Source organism: Ambystoma mexicanum, chromosome 1p (genome assembly GCF_040938575.1).
Source record: "Ambystoma mexicanum isolate Mex_15411 chromosome 1p, UKY_AmexF1_1, whole genome shotgun sequence".
Taxonomy (NCBI): Eukaryota; Metazoa; Chordata; class Amphibia; order Caudata; family Ambystomatidae; genus Ambystoma; species Ambystoma mexicanum.
In genome coordinates, this window is record NC_090921.1 from 3929256 (window position 1) to 3946837 (window position 17582).

Here is a 17582-nt window from a genome sequence, read left to right on the forward strand (position 1 = left end):
GTGGCAGGAGACATCTCTGCCCATATCAATATACGCCCCAGGGTGAAGACAAAGACTAAATGCTGGGCCCGATTTTACATGCCTCGCACTCCCAATGATTAGTCTCTCTTTGTGAAACTAAATATCCTCAACATTGGGGTGGAAAATGGTTGCCATTGGCCAATGGAAGTAATACTAGATGAAGGAAGCGAAATGCACCAACATTCAACCTGATGCCTCAGAGGAAGTCCAGTTTTTTGCAGCATGTGTTTGTGTGCATGTGTGTCTTGCAAGTCCAAGGTTTGAAACCTGATAAGCTCGCCTAGTGGTTTAATGCACCTACCACAGCAATCTATATGTAACCTGCAGGCAATACATCCAGTTCCTGGTGAGATACTGACACATTATTGCATTCTGTGCCTGGACTCCACCTCATGAAGGTGCTGTGGTCTAACGGAGCGGGAGCGGTGCTCTTCTACTTTTCTTAATCAGGTTCTACTGTGTCTATAGTTTTATTTTAAAAAGAACCCGTTCCGGAATGGTTTTGGTTTAAAATAAAAGTGTAGGAAGCAGTTGAAACTTGCACTGCACTAAATGTTCCCTTAAACAGCAGGCGCATGTGTTTGGGGGTTTGTGTTGTGTGTGGAAGGGGACGTGGCCATGTGGTTTGTGGGGAGCGGGGCAGGCCAGCAGGGAATATAGTTCCACTACTTGTTTTCATACACTTTGACCACTGGTGCCTGTTTTCATTCCCAGCACAGGTAACTTATCAACAGTGATCCCTATGCATCACTTTAGTTCCTCAATTTTCTCCTCAGGTCACTTGGGAGCAGAGAGACAGCATATGTATTTCCAGCACTACGGAGGCCAGAGTACACAAATCAAAGGCATAATTTATAGTGGGCACGCAGGAACTTGCAGGTGCAGGGGTTATTGTACCGGGGTATTTTATGAACATTTATGTACCCACTTGGAGGTGTTGCTAGGCTCAAGATTAGCTTTATAAAACCATACTCTAGCCCCCTGTGCGTATGGGCCTTTAATCACATTAACCGAAACAGTCCCACCACTTAAGAAGTGAGCACACGGTTGTGCATAAAGCAAGTTTATTGTACACAGTTTCAGGGAGTGGTTAGATGGTGTTGCAGGACCAAACTAACCCAGGTTTGAACAATACAACATCAGTTGGCATCTTACATCCTTTTTGCAACAATTACAATAATCCCAGATGTTCTATAACAATCCACCCCCAAAATATGATTGGACCAAAATCTTTTAAAAGGAATCCCATCTTCTCCCAATTCTCCACTTATCCTTGGTCAGTTTTATCTTGATAGTCATCTTCATGTCATAATCAGAGCACACCTTCTTAGGATTGGTCCGTAGGAGTCCATGGCGTCAGTACATGGTTAAACATTGGTCTTGAAAACATAATTAATTGCTAGCAATAACTGGCCTAAAGCCTTTAACTTTCATTGTGGTTGCACATGGTCCGCACAACAAATTTGAGCAAATAGAGGAAGGCCTGAATAAACAGGATCTCAACTAACCCATACCCCATACTCCTGGCGCTTCTGAAGACCTACTAATTTATACGACCACAACTTCAGAACATATAGCCACTGATGACCTTTAAAGACAATTAACTGTCAGATACCCTGGCCTCAGGCCTAACTTTTATTACCACCGAACAAAAAACCAACGCCCTCTAGCGACACCAATCCAATGAGCGAGATAACATCTGTTCCCTTGCAGGACTCTTAAATCATAAACCGTGTCCTGCTTCTGAGCTGACTTTCTTACTAGGTGACTAATATTTCTTTCCGTCAAGACTGTCCCTGCTACTTAAAATTCATGTGCAGCAGCGAACCAAGGAGATGAAAATGAATGATTTACTCATTTGTCTGACATCTGCAAACCTGAGAAAGTCAGTTTAAATCTCAACATGCATTTTGCAAGAGAGTCCCAACTACCTTTTTACAAAGCACCCCGTTGTGTAGATTGTTTTCATGTTGCATTTGCAGTTTATCCCTCTACGTGCGTGGTGATTATGTATACATTCTAAAGAGCTGTAACATTAAAAGAAACATCATAACTAACTGCACTCGATACAAATGGGTTCACATATTGTGACCAGTTCGCTGCCATCCGCCATCATCAATGTGGTGCGCTCAACATTAATCCCTCATAATAATGGGGACCCTTCCTGACCTCCCGGACACCCCCAAAAAAGTTAAGGGAGACTCCTCTGTTGTCAGCGCTGCTATATAGGGTGGGCAATGGAATAGCAAAATGTGTCCTTCCCAAACTAGTGCTGCAACGCCTCTGCCAGATTCCCACATCAGAATACTAGAACTATAGGGCCATGAAATCGGGTATTGAAAGAAAAACGCCTATGCCAGATTCCCACATCAGAATACAAGAACTATAGGGCCATGAAACCGGGTATTGAAAGGCAAACGCCTATGCCAGATTCCCACATCAGAATACAAGAACTGTAGGGCCATGAAACTGGGTATTGAAAATCAACCCCTATGCCAGATTCCCACATCAAAATACTAACTATAGGGCCATGAAACCGGGTATCGAAAGGCAAACACCTATGCCAAATTCCCACATCAGAATACCAAAACTATCGGCCCATGAAAAAGGGTATTGAAATACAAACGCCTATGCCAGATTCCCACATCGGAAAACAAGAACTATTGGGCCATGAAACTGGGTATTGAAAGACAAACGCCTATGCCAGATTCCCACAACAGACTACCAGAAATATAGGGCCATGAAAGTGGATATTGAAAGACAACGCCTATGCCAGATTCCCACATCAGAATACCAGAACTATGGGGCCATGAAACTGGGTATTGAAAGACAAACGCCTATGCCAGATTCCCACATCAGAATACCAGAAATATAGGGCCATGAAAGTGGGTTTTGAAAGACAAACGCCTATGCCAGATTCCCACATCAGAATACAAGAACTATAGGGCCATGTAAGCGTGTATTGAAAGACAATCAGACTGGCCATGGATGTGTGACTTGAGGGAAATGTCAGCACAGGAAGCACCTTACATATGGTTTCAGAATTAAGCAGTGCACCCTGCACGTTGGTTGTTTTTTTTTTTTTGAACGGGAGTTGGCTCACGTTTGCCAAAATCCAAAATAAACTGCGTCCCTGGGTGGGCTTGAACCACCAACCTTTCGGTTAACAGCCGAACGCGCTAACCGATTGCGCCACAGAGATGATGTGTGCCCTGCTGCGCAAAAGCCATATATGTAGGCTAATCGCGCAGGCCTGGATCCAGGTGAAGACTTCATCTTTTATTAAAGCCCTGGGGAGGAGCGCTGTCTGCACACAGCAAGGCTGTAAGTTAGGATAGGCGCCTCCATTTCTCTGAAGCGTCTCTTTCTCAGTATGGTACAAGTAATGTTCAGCTTCAAACAGTACACAAAGCACTTTGGGCTATGGGCTTGATTGAAAAGCCCGTTTTGGGCTAACATTTGAATGTCCTGCCACACAGTGCACCATAGAGACTGCTGAGCACCTCACCATTGCAAGACTTATTTATCTCTCCAGCTCCACAGCTATCTATGACTTCCTAAACACTGGTGGCACCTGAAACCCCTGAGAAGTATTAAGGCAGCAGGGGGCCTGGCTGCTGCTTAACTCCTCACACCTCCTTCCTACCAGCAGGGCGGGCTGAGAATGTGTCACCTCCCGTGAGGCCCCATTTTAAGATGAAAGTTGGGATGGGGGGGGGGGGGCACTTGCTTATTGCGGATAACAGTCCGAGAAGCACGGAGTAGCCAGCATTTCAAGAGTGGGGTTGGGGGTGAGCCATGAACAAAGTCCTGCTACTCCTCCCCCTAAATGCAGTGGGTGCAATTGCATTCGGTCTCATTCGAGCCCCCACACCACCCACCCTGCCCCAATCTACTTTTTTGGTAACATTAGTAACTGATGGTATTTTGACACATAACGAAAAAAATAAAACTGCAGGAACATTACAGATGCAGGAAACTCATCTATAAGAGCTCTGTCCGGGCGTTCTGGGGCAAAATACATGCAAACATTCTACTTTGTATATGGATTGCACGGACAGAAGTGACTTCCCGGAAAAAAGACATTTCAAGGAGCATCATCAGTCTTTGATACTTAGAGGCAGAGCTTTAAGTGGGCTGGGGCTAGCATGGGCCGAGCCCCGGCAGTCTCCAGAAAAGGCTCCTGAGCCGGGGCCCTGCCGGGGGCTCACCCCCGACTAGCTCCAGCCATGCTGACACCTGAGGCCGCCCGTGCAGCGGCTGCACGGTTACACAAGCTGCCTGCAGGTGTCAGCACTATGGTTTAGAAAAAAAGCAATTGCCTTTTCTTTTTTTCTAAACCAAAGTGCTGTCACCTGCAAGCAGCAGGTGCAGCCTTCCAGTGCGGGCTGCCTGGTGGCTCTGTACTCTGAAACAGGAGGAGGGCTGGACTGCCAGGCCTCCTTTTGTTTCTGAGTAAATAGCCATCACCCAGCATGAAGCCCCTGCGCTACTCACGCTGGCTAATGGCTATCTACTCGGAAACAAAAGGCGAGCTGGGCAGTTCAGACCTCCTCCTGTTTCAGAGTACAGAGCCATCAGCAGCAGGCATCACTTTCATTCAAGGAGCCTGTGGTAAAGCATTGCAGCATGTGGCTCCTTGAATGAAAAGGCTGCCTGCTGGGTGTGAGCTGTGGCATACTGGTGTCACACCTTTGCTCCGCTTAGCCGGGGAGGGGCTGTGCGCATTAAATGTAATAATGCCAGTGCTCCCCAGCTCTGCTTCTTTTAGCGGCCCCCACCTCTTAGGCGACGGGGGCTCTTGATGGGGGCATGGACTAAGCACACCCATGCCTAGGCCAAACCCCCTAACGAGAGTCACCCTCAATTTCTAATCCCACTTAAAGCACTGCTTAGAGTCACCTTGGAAGTGACTTTAGAATAGGTTGCCATAAGTAAGTCAAGTGGCAAATAACTATGTGGTGCAAAATACCTAAATTGCACTCGTATTATATATGGAGCAACTCTATAGTCATTAGGCATTGAGGCTTGGCCAGGACAGCTGCCCCTCATAATGTAGCCTCGAGCGTGGAGTCTATAATGGCAGCAGTCCGTGGCAGCAGTAAGCCTTCCCAAAAGTGGTTGTAACTGGCCCAAAGACGACATCTTGTGCAAATGCTCTTATCCAGTGCATGCCAAAGAATGGTCTAGATGTCACCTGCTCCATCTTGTCAGGCGCGTCTCCTGGGCTGCAAGTTGCCTTCCGATGTGCTGACAGCAGGCGCTAAGGGATGAATGGGAATGTACTAAGAACATTGTTCTGTTGACAGTGGCTGCTAGTAGCTGTTGCTGTGATCTTGAGTATTAATGGCCGGTTAGCTCAGTTGGTTAGAGCGTGGTGCTAATAACGCCAAGGTCGCGGGTTCGATCCCCGTACTGGCCACACCTTTTTTAAGTTTCCTTTTAAAATTGGAGCTTCATGAATGAAGAACTCTCATTGGACGAATATGAAATCTGTTAAATAATAAGCCGATGTGGAATTCTGAGTAATAGCACAATATAAGCAAAGACTTCCTCTGGCTAATGCCAAAAACAGTTCTTTGGCTCCTGAAATGACTACATGTCCTAGTGCTGTAGCAAAAGGGCTGCAAGAAGGCAGTCTATCCGTGGTCCTCCTCTTCTTAGCCGGTGGTGGCAGCACAGGTATTTCCCTCCAGTCCCAAATTGATAACATCACTCCAACTTTGCAGTGTGCTGACATCTCAGGAGTCTTCTGGCTTCTGAATTGTGGGAGTCGGATCACCCTGCGGGGAGGAGATGGGCCCAACATCGCAGCACAGCACCCCTCTGGCCCGCCTTGGGTAACTTAAACTTTGGACACCCCCTGGGCATCCCCCCTTTTTTGCAGGCCCCCCATCAAACAAATCGCTGTGTACCAATCTTTCCTCTTGGTTTCCTCTACAAGGTCTCAATGTTTGGAATAGGTCAAGGACCTACTGGGATATCCTATCAGCAGCATCCCTGCCCCACTTAGCCGTGCCCAGCTTCTGATCCTGGCAAATGCTATGGGACCTGGGCAGTCATTGCCAAAGAATGGCAACTGATTGATTGCCTGTGCAAATGATAACTATGCCCGGCAAATGTGTGAGTGCAAAGGCAATTGATTAGAATTCCTGTAAATGGAGCAGGTATCTGGCAAAGGATAACAGGGCTGTCACCCACTCAACTGAAAATGCTGCAGGCAGGAGGCATGACTGCGCAACGATGCTCAGTACGGCGGGGTAGAAGCGGCTTGGAATGGGGAGTAAGCAAGAGCACAACAAATCTCACAGCTTTGAGAGCAGAGAGTGAGTGTTTAAACAATCATTAACAGGCAGCAACCCCAAAGGGACGTCATTTCACCAAAATGCCAGGGGTAGCGGAAGTGACATCACACGACCGTTGACCCCCTGATGACATCACAGGAAGTGATTTCATTTGACCCCACCCTGAAGTGATATCGCAGGAAGCGATGGAACACAACCATTCACCCGTTGATGAAACAGGAAGTGGCATCACATAGCATTGTACACCACAAAAAATATGGTTACAATATCACTATAGTGTGATGTACATAATGTGATGTACATTTCATACAAGAATCGATCGCCATATGTATTGTTAAGATCAGAGTGTATAGGCCCATATTACCAAATTACTGTGAATGCAAGCAGAAGTCCATGACCAAATGATAATGATGTGTTATTATGTAGCACTTACGCTTAAGCTCTTTATATAGTAAAAATATACACCCAATATCACCCAACATGTGTTGGTACTCTTTTATCGACCTCAGAAAGATGAAAGGTTGAGTTGAGGCGTTTAAGAACAGACTAAATCAGTGACTCACCCCCTGAAGTGTGCCTGAAATAAACCTTTAATAAGTCTAGCAATGATTGTATAGCATTCCAGAAATACACATTATTTGGTATTCCTATTCTTTCTTATTTAGGGTCAGTGCCGAAAGTGTTAGACTTTTGGCACTCCTGTTCTTATTTTTCTTATTTTTTTTAACGGCCCTGAACAAGAAAGCCAGCCACTCCAGATTTAAAGAGCTACATGGTGCTGGCCGCAGCCTAGGAGCTTGCATTACAAACCCCCCCCAAAAAAACAAAAAAGAGAACTTTTTTTCAAGAGGTTGCAAGGGAGAACAGAGATGTCGCAAGGGAGACCTCAGAGGTTGCGACCCCCAACTGACGTCCCCGGGTAAAGTGGCAGGAGACATCTCTGCCCATATCAATATACGCCCCAGGGTGAAGACAAAGACTAAATGCTGGGCCCGATTTTACATGCCTCGCACTCCCAATGATTAGTCTCTCTTTGTGAAACTAAATATCCTCAACATTGGGGTGGAAAATGGTTGCCATTGGCCAATGGAAGTAATACTAGATGAAGGAAGCGAAATGCACCAACATTCAACCTGATGCCTCAGAGGAAGTCCAGTTTTTTGCAGCATGTGTTTGTGTGCATGTGTGTCTTGCAAGTCCAAGGTTTGAAACCTGATAAGCTCGCCTAGTGGTTTAATGCACCTACCACAGCAATCTATATGTAACCTGCAGGCAATACATCCAGTTCCTGGTGAGATACTGACACATTATTGCATTCTGTGCCTGGACTCCACCTCATGAAGGTGCTGTGGTCTAACGGAGCGGGAGCGGTGCTCTTCTACTTTTCTTAATCAGGTTCTACTGTGTCTATAGTTTTATTTTAAAAAGAACCCGTTCCGGAATGGTTTTGGTTTAAAATAAAAGTGTAGGAAGCAGTTGAAACTTGCACTGCACTAAATGTTCCCTTAAACAGCAGGCGCATGTGTTTGGGGGTTTGTGTTGTGTGTGGAAGGGGACGTGGCCATGTGGTTTGTGGGGAGCGGGGCAGGCCAGCAGGGAATATAGTTCCACTACTTGTTTTCATACACTTTGACCACTGGTGCCTGTTTTCATTCCCAGCACAGGTAACTTATCAACAGTGATCCCTATGCATCACTTTAGTTCCTCAATTTTCTCCTCAGGTCACTTGGGAGCAGAGAGACAGCATATGTATTTCCAGCACTACGGAGGCCAGAGTACACAAATCAAAGGCATAATTTATAGTGGGCACGCAGGAACTTGCAGGTGCAGGGGTTATTGTACCGGGGTATTTTATGAACACTTATGTACCCACTTGGAGGTGTTGCTAGGCTCAAGATTAGCTTTATAAAACCATACTCTAGCCCCCTGTGCGTATGGGCCTTTAATCACATTAACCGAAACAGTCCCACCACTTAAGAAGTGAGCACACGGTTGTGCATAAAGCAAGTTTATTGTACACAGTTTCAGGGAGTGGTTAGATGGTGTTGCAGGACCAAACTAACCCAGGTTTGAACAATACAACATCAGTTGGCATCTTACATCCTTTTTGCAACAATTACAATAATCCCAGATGTTCTATAACAATCCACCCCCAAAATATGATTGGACCAAAATCTTTTAAAAGGAATCCCATCTTCTCCCAATTCTCCACTTATCCTTGGTCAGTTTTATCTTGATAGTCATCTTCATGTCATAATCAGAGCACACCTTCTTAGGATTGGTCCGTAGGAGTCCATGGCGTCAGTACATGGTTAAACATTGGTCTTGAAAACATAATTAATTGCTAGCAATAACTGGCCTAAAGCCTTTAACTTTCATTGTGGTTGCACATGGTCCGCACAACAAATTTGAGCAAATAGAGGAAGGCCTGAATAAACAGGATCTCAACTAACCCATACCCCATACTCCTGGCGCTTCTGAAGACCTACTAATTTATACGACCACAACTTCAGAACATATAGCCACTGATGACCTTTAAAGACAATTAACTGTCAGATACCCTGGCCTCAGGCCTAACTTTTATTACCACCGAACAAAAAACCAACGCCCTCTAGCGACACCAATCCAATGAGCGAGATAACATCTGTTCCCTTGCAGGACTCTTAAATCATAAACCGTGTCCTGCTTCTGAGCTGACTTTCTTACTAGGTGACTAATATTTCTTTCCGTCAAGACTGTCCCTGCTACTTAAAATTCATGTGCAGCAGCGAACCAAGGAGATGAAAATGAATGATTTACTCATTTGTCTGACATCTGCAAACCTGAGAAAGTCAGTTTAAATCTCAACATGCATTTTGCAAGAGAGTCCCAACTACCTTTTTACAAAGCACCCCGTTGTGTAGATTGTTTTCATGTTGCATTTGCAGTTTATCCCTCTACGTGCGTGGTGATTATGTATACATTCTAAAGAGCTGTAACATTAAAAGAAACATCATAACTAACTGCACTCGATACAAATGGGTTCACATATTGTGACCAGTTCGCTGCCATCCGCCATCATCAATGTGGTGCGCTCAACATTAATCCCTCATAATAATGGGGACCCTTCCTGACCTCCCGGACACCCCCAAAAAAGTTAAGGGAGACTCCTCTGTTGTCAGCGCTGCTATATAGGGTGGGCAATGGAATAGCAAAATGTGTCCTTCCCAAACTAGTGCTGCAACGCCTCTGCCAGATTCCCACATCAGAATACTAGAACTATAGGGCCATGAAATCGGGTATTGAAAGAAAAACGCCTATGCCAGATTCCCACATCAGAATACAAGAACTATAGGGCCATGAAACCGGGTATTGAAAGGCAAACGCCTATGCCAGATTCCCACATCAGAATACAAGAACTGTAGGGCCATGAAACTGGGTATTGAAAATCAACCCCTATGCCAGATTCCCACATCAAAATACTAACTATAGGGCCATGAAACCGGGTATCGAAAGGCAAACACCTATGCCAAATTCCCACATCAGAATACCAAAACTATCGGCCCATGAAAAAGGGTATTGAAATACAAACGCCTATGCCAGATTCCCACATCGGAAAACAAGAACTATTGGGCCATGAAACTGGGTATTGAAAGACAAACGCCTATGCCAGATTCCCACAACAGACTACCAGAAATATAGGGCCATGAAAGTGGATATTGAAAGACAACGCCTATGCCAGATTCCCACATCAGAATACCAGAACTATGGGGCCATGAAACTGGGTATTGAAAGACAAACGCCTATGCCAGATTCCCACATCAGAATACCAGAAATATAGGGCCATGAAAGTGGGTTTTGAAAGACAAACGCCTATGCCAGATTCCCACATCAGAATACAAGAACTATAGGGCCATGTAAGCGTGTATTGAAAGACAATCAGACTGGCCATGGATGTGTGACTTGAGGGAAATGTCAGCACAGGAAGCACCTTACATATGGTTTCAGAATTAAGCAGTGCACCCTGCACGTTGGTTGTTTTTTTTTTTTTGAACGGGAGTTGGCTCACGTTTGCCAAAATCCAAAATAAACTGCGTCCCTGGGTGGGCTTGAACCACCAACCTTTCGGTTAACAGCCGAACGCGCTAACCGATTGCGCCACAGAGAGGATGTGTGCCCTGCTGCGCAAAAGCCATATATGTAGGCTAATCGCGCAGGCCTGGATCCAGGTGAAGACTTCATCTTTTATTAAAGCCCTGGGGAGGAGCGCTGTCTGCACACAGCAAGGCTGTAAGTTAGGATAGGCGCCTCCATTTCTCTGAAGCGTCTCTTTCTCAGTATGGTACAAGTAATGTTCAGCTTCAAACAGTACACAAAGCACTTTGGGCTATGGGCTTGATTGAAAAGCCCGTTTTGGGCTAACATTTGAATGTCCTGCCACACAGTGCACCATAGAGACTGCTGAGCACCTCACCATTGCAAGACTTATTTATCTCTCCAGCTCCACAGCTATCTATGACTTCCTAAACACTGGTGGCACCTGAAACCCCTGAGAAGTGTTAAGGCAGCAGGGGGCCTGGCTGCTGCTTAACTCCTCACACCTCCTTCCTACCAGCAGGGCGGGCTGAGAATGTGTCACCTCCCGTGAGGCCCCATTTTAAGATGAAAGTTGGGATGGGGTGGGGGGGGCACTTGCTTATTGCGGATAACAGTCCGAGAAGCACGGAGTAGCCAGCATTTCAAGAGTGGGGTTGGGAGTGAGCCATGAACAAAGTCCTGCTACTCCTCCCCCTAAATGCAGTGGGTGCAATTGCATTCGGTCTCATTCGAGCCCCCACACCACCCACCCTGCCCCAATCTACGTTTTTGGTAACATTAGTAACTGATGGTATTTTGACACATAACGAAAAAAATAAAACTGCAGGAACATTACAGATGCAGGAAACTCATCTATAAGAGCTCTGTCCGGGCGTTCTGGGGCAAAATACATGCAAACATTCTACTTTGTATATGGATTGCACGGACAGAAGTGACTTCCCGGAAAAAAGACATTTCAAGGAGCATCATCAGTCTTTGATACTTAGAGGCAGAGCTTTAAGTGGGCTGGGGCTAGCATGGGCCGAGCCCCGGCAGTCTCCAGAAAAGGCTCCTGAGCCGGGGCCCTGCCGGGGGCTCACCCCCGACTAGCTCCAGCCATGCTGACACCTGAGGCCGCCCGTGCAGCGGCTGCACGGTTACACAAGCTGCCTGCAGGTGTCAGCACTATGGTTTAGAAAAAAAGCAATTGCCTTTTCTTTTTTTCTAAACCGAAGTGCTGTCACCTGCAAGCAGCAGGTGCAGCCTTCCAGTGCGGGCTGCCTGGTGGCTCTGTACTCTGAAACAGGAGGAGGGCTGGACTGCCAGGCCTCCTTTTGTTTCTGAGTAAATAGCCATCACCCAGCATGAAGCCCCTGCGCTACTCACGCTGGCTAATGGCTATCTACTCGGAAACAAAAGGCGAGCTGGGCAGTTCAGACCTCCTCCTGTTTCAGAGTACAGAGCCATCAGCAGCAGGCATCACTTTCATTCAAGGAGCCTGTGGTAAAGCATTGCAGCATGTGGCTCCTTGAATGAAAAGGCTGCCTGCTGGGTGTGAGCTGTGGCATACTGGTGTCACACCTTTGCTCCGCTTAGCCGGGGAGGGGCTGTGCGCATTAAATGTAATAATGCCAGTGCTCCCCAGCTCTGCTTCTTTTAGCGGCCCCCACCTCTTAGGCGACGGGGGCTCTTGATGGGGGCATGGACTAAGCACACCCATGCCTAGGCCAAACCCCCTAACGAGAGCCACCCTCAATTTCTAATCCCACTTAAAGCACTGCTTAGAGTCACCTTGGAAGTGACTTTAGAATAGGTTGCCATAAGTAAGTCAAGTGGCAAATAACTTTGTGGTGCAAAATACCTAAATTGCACTCGTATTATATATGGAGCAACTCTATAGTCATTAGGCATTGAGGCTTGGCCAGGACAGCTGCCCCTCATAATGTAGCCTCGAGCGTGGAGTCTATAATGGCAGCAGTCCGTGGCAGCAGTAAGCCTTCCCAAAAGTGGTTGTAACTGGCCCAAAGACGACATCTTGTGCAAATGCTCTTATCCAGTGCATGCCAAAGAATGGTCTAGATGTCACCTGCTCCATCTTGTCAGGCGCGTCTCCTGGGCTGCAAGTTGCCTTCCGATGTGCTGACAGCAGGCGCTAAGGGATGAATGGGAATGTACTAAGAACATTGTTCTGTTGACAGTGGCTGCTAGTAGCTGTTGCTGTGATCTTGAGTATTAATGGCCGGTTAGCTCAGTTGGTTAGAGCGTGGTGCTAATAACGCCAAGGTCGCGGGTTCGATCCCCGTACTGGCCACACCTTTTTTAAGTTTCCTTTTAAAATTGGAGCTTCATGAATGAAGAACTCTCATTGGACGAATATGAAATCTGTTAAATAATAAGCCGATGTGGAATTCTGAGTAATAGCACAATATAAGCAAAGACTTCCTCTGGCTAATGCCAAAAACAGTTCTTTGGCTCCTGAAATGACTACATGTCCTAGTGCTGTAGCAAAAGGGCTGCAAGAAGGCAGTCTATCCGTGGTCCTCCTCTTCTTAGCCGGTGGTGGCAGCACAGGTATTTCCCTCCAGTCCCAAATTGATAACATCACTCCAACTTTGCAGTGTGCTGACATCTCAGGAGTCTTCTGGCTTCTGAATTGTGGGAGTCGGATCACCCTGCGGGGAGGAGATGGGCCCAACATCGCAGCACAGCACCCCTCTGGCCCGCCTTGGGTAACTTAAACTTTGGACACCCCCTGGGCATCCCCCCTTTTTTGCAGGCCCCCCATCAAACAAATCGCTGTGTACCAATCTTTCCTCTTGGTTTCCTCTACAAGGTCTCAATGTTTGGAATAGGTCAAGGACCTACTGGGATATCCTATCAGCAGCATCCCTGCCCCACTTAGCCGTGCCCAGCTTCTGATCCTGGCAAATGCTATGGGACCTGGGCAGTCATTGCCAAAGAATGGCAACTGATTGATTGCCTGTGCAAATGATAACTATGCCCGGCAAATGTGTGAGTGCAAAGGCAATTGATTAGAATTCCTGTAAATGGAGCAGGTATCTGGCAAAGGATAACAGGGCTGTCACCCACTCAACTGAAAATGCTGCAGGCAGGAGGCATGACTGCGCAACGATGCTCAGTACGGCGGGGTAGAAGCGGCTTGGAATGGGGAGTAAGCAAGAGCACAACAAATCTCACAGCTTTGAGAGCAGAGAGTGAGTGTTTAAACAATCATTAACAGGCAGCAACCCCAAAGGGACGTCATTTCACCAAAATGCCAGGGGTAGCGGAAGTGACATCACACGACCGTTGACCCCCTGATGACATCACAGGAAGTGATTTCATTTGACCCCACCCTGAAGTGATATCGCAGGAAGCGATGGAACACAACCATTCACCCGTTGATGAAACAGGAAGTGGCATCACATAGCATTGTACACCACAAAAAATATGGTTACAATATCACTATAGTGTGATGTACATAATGTGATGTACATTTCATACAAGAATCGATCGCCATATGTATTGTTAAGATCAGAGTGTATAGGCCCATATTACCAAATTACTGTGAATGCAAGCAGAAGTCCATGACCAAATGATAATGATGTGTTATTATGTAGCACTTACGCTTAAGCTCTTTATATAGTAAAAATATACACCCAATATCACCCAACATGTGTTGGTACTCTTTTATCGACCTCAGAAAGATGAAAGGTTGAGTTGAGGCGTTTAAGAACAGACTAAATCAGTGACTCACCCCCTGAAGTGTGCCTGAAATAAACCTTTAATAAGTCTAGCAATGATTGTATAGCATTCCAGAAATACACATTATTTGGTATTCCTATTCTTTCTTATTTAGGGTCAGTGCCGAAAGTGTTAGACTTTTGGCACTCCTGTTCTTATTTTTCTTATTTTTTTTAACGGCCCTGAACAAGAAAGCCAGCCACTCCAGATTTAAAGAGCTACATGGTGCTGGCCGCAGCCTAGGAGCTTGCATTACAAAACCCCCCCAAAAAAACAAAAAAGAGAACTTTTTTTCAAGAGGTTGCAAGGGAGAACAGAGATGTCGCAAGGGAGACCTCAGAGGTTGCGACCCCCAACTGACGTCCCCGGGTAAAGTGGCAGGAGACATCTCTGCCCATATCAATATACGCCCCAGGGTGAAGACAAAGACTAAATGCTGGGCCCGATTTTACATGCCTCGCACTCCCAATGATTAGTCTCTCTTTGTGAAACTAAATATCCTCAACATTGGGGTGGAAAATGGTTGCCATTGGCCAATGGAAGTAATACTAGATGAAGGAAGCGAAATGCACCAACATTCAACCTGATGCCTCAGAGGAAGTCCAGTTTTTTGCAGCATGTGTTTGTGTGCATGTGTGTCTTGCAAGTCCAAGGTTTGAAACCTGATAAGCTCGCCTAGTGGTTTAATGCACCTACCACAGCAATCTATATGTAACCTGCAGGCAATACATCCAGTTCCTGGTGAGATACTGACACATTATTGCATTCTGTGCCTGGACTCCACCTCATGAAGGTGCTGTGGTCTAACGGAGCGGGAGCGGTGCTCTTCTACTTTTCTTAATCAGGTTCTACTGTGTCTATAGTTTTATTTTAAAAAGAACCCGTTCCGGAATGGTTTTGGTTTAAAATAAAAGTGTAGGAAGCAGTTGAAACTTGCACTGCACTAAATGTTCCCTTAAACAGCAGGCGCATGTGTTTGGGGGTTTGTGTTGTGTGTGGAAGGGGACGTGGCCATGTGGTTTGTGGGGAGCGGGGCAGGCCAGCAGGGAATATAGTTCCACTACTTGTTTTCATACACTTTGACCACTGGTGCCTGTTTTCATTCCCAGCACAGGTAACTTATCAACAGTGATCCCTATGCATCACTTTAGTTCCTCAATTTTCTCCTCAGGTCACTTGGGAGCAGAGAGACAGCATATGTATTTCCAGCACTACGGAGGCCAGAGTACACAAATCAAAGGCATAATTTATAGTGGGCACGCAGGAACTTGCAGGTGCAGGGGTTATTGTACCGGGGTATTTTATGAACATTTATGTACCCACTTGGAGGTGTTGCTAGGCTCAAGATTAGCTTTATAAAACCATACTCTAGCCCCCTGTGCGTATGGGCCTTTAATCACATTAACCGAAACAGTCCCACCACTTAAGAAGTGAGCACACGGTTGTGCATAAAGCAAGTTTATTGTACACAGTTTCAGGGAGTGGTTAGATGGTGTTGCAGGACCAAACTAACCCAGGTTTGAACAATACAACATCAGTTGGCATCTTACATCCTTTTTGCAACAATTACAATAATCCCAGATGTTCTATAACAATCCACCCCCAAAATATGATTGGACCAAAATCTTTTAAAAGGAATCCCATCTTCTCCCAATTCTCCACTTATCCTTGGTCAGTTTTATCTTGATAGTCATCTTCATGTCATAATCAGAGCACACCTTCTTAGGATTGGTCCGTAGGAGTCCATGGCGTCAGTACATGGTTAAACATTGGTCTTGAAAACATAATTAATTGCTAGCAATAACTGGCCTAAAGCCTTTAACTTTCATTGTGGTTGCACATGGTCCGCACAACAAATTTGAGCAAATAGAGGAAGGCCTGAATAAACAGGATCTCAACTAACCCATACCCCATACTCCTGGCGCTTCTGAAGACCTACTAATTTATACGACCACAACTTCAGAACATATAGCCACTGATGACCTTTAAAGACAATTAACTGTCAGATACCCTGGCCTCAGGCCTAACTTTTATTACCACCGAACAAAAAACCAACGCCCTCTAGCGACACCAATCCAATGAGCGAGATAACATCTGTTCCCTTGCAGGACTCTTAAATCATAAACCGTGTCCTGCTTCTGAGCTGACTTTCTTACTAGGTGACTAATATTTCTTTCCGTCAAGACTGTCCCTGCTACTTAAAATTCATGTGCAGCAGCGAACCAAGGAGATGAAAATGAATGATTTACTCATTTGTCTGACATCTGCAAACCTGAGAAAGTCAGTTTAAATCTCAACATGCATTTTGCAAGAGAGTCCCAACTACCTTTTTACAAAGCACCCCGTTGTGTAGATTGTTTTCATGTTGCATTTGCAGTTTATCCCTCTACGTGCGTGGTGATTATGTATACATTCTAAAGAGCTGTAACATTAAAAGAAACATCATAACTAACTGCACTCGATACAAATGGGTTCACATATTGTGACCAGTTCGCTGCCATCCGCCATCATCAATGTGGTGCGCTCAACATTAATCCCTCATAATAATGGGGACCCTTCCTGACCTCCCGGACACCCCCAAAAAAGTTAAGGGAGACTCCTCTGTTGTCAGCGCTGCTATATAGGGTGGGCAATGGAATAGCAAAATGTGTCCTTCCCAAACTAGTGCTGCAACGCCTCTGCCAGATTCCCACATCAGAATACTAGAACTATAGGGCCATGAAATCGGGTATTGAAAGAAAAACGCCTATGCCAGATTCCCACATCAGAATACAAGAACTATAGGGCCATGAAACCGGGTATTGAAAGGCAAACGCCTATGCCAGATTCCCACATCAGAATACAAGAACTGTAGGGCCATGAAACTGGGTATTGAAAATCAACCCCTATGCCAGATTCCCACATCAAAATACTAACTATAGGGCCATGAAACCGGGTATCGAAAGGCAAACACCTATGCCAAATTCCCACATCAGAATACCAAAACTATCGGCCCATGAAAAAGGGTATTGAAATACAAACGCCTATGCCAGATTCCCACATCGGAAAACAAGAACTATTGGGCCATGAAACTGGGTATTGAAAGACAAACGCCTATGCCAGATTCCCACAACAGACTACCAGAAATATAGGGCCATGAAAGTGGATATTGAAAGACAACGCCTATGCCAGATTCCCACATCAGAATACCAGAACTATGGGGCCATGAAACTGGGTATTGAAAGACAAACGCCTATGCCAGATTCCCACATCAGAATACCAGAAATATAGGGCCATGAAAGTGGGTTTTGAAAGACAAACGCCTATGCCAGATTCCCACATCAGAATACAAGAACTATAGGGCCATGTAAGCGTGTATTGAAAGACAATCAGACTGGCCATGGATGTGTGACTTGAGGGAAATGTCAGCACAGGAAGCACCTTACATATGGTTTCAGAATTAAGCAGTGCACCCTG

The 17582-nt window shown here is 45.8% G+C and overlaps 3 non-coding genes across 3 annotated transcripts; 2 read left to right on the forward strand and 1 right to left on the reverse strand.

Annotated features, from left to right (window-relative positions):
- Positions 1 to 3149: 3149 nt before the first annotated feature.
- Positions 3150 to 3223, reverse strand: TRNAN-GUU (transfer RNA asparagine (anticodon GUU)). The gene has a single exon. It is a non-coding gene; the product is annotated as a tRNA-Asn (tRNA).
- Positions 3224 to 5369: 2146 nt separating this feature from the next.
- On the forward strand, positions 5370 to 5443 carry TRNAI-AAU (transfer RNA isoleucine (anticodon AAU)). Its single transcript has one exon. It is a non-coding gene; the product is annotated as a tRNA-Ile (tRNA).
- A 7176-nt stretch (positions 5444 to 12619) lies between these two features.
- TRNAI-AAU (transfer RNA isoleucine (anticodon AAU)) lies at positions 12620 to 12693 on the forward strand. Its single transcript has one exon. It is a non-coding gene; the product is annotated as a tRNA-Ile (tRNA).
- Positions 12694 to 17582: the final 4889 nt, after the last annotated feature.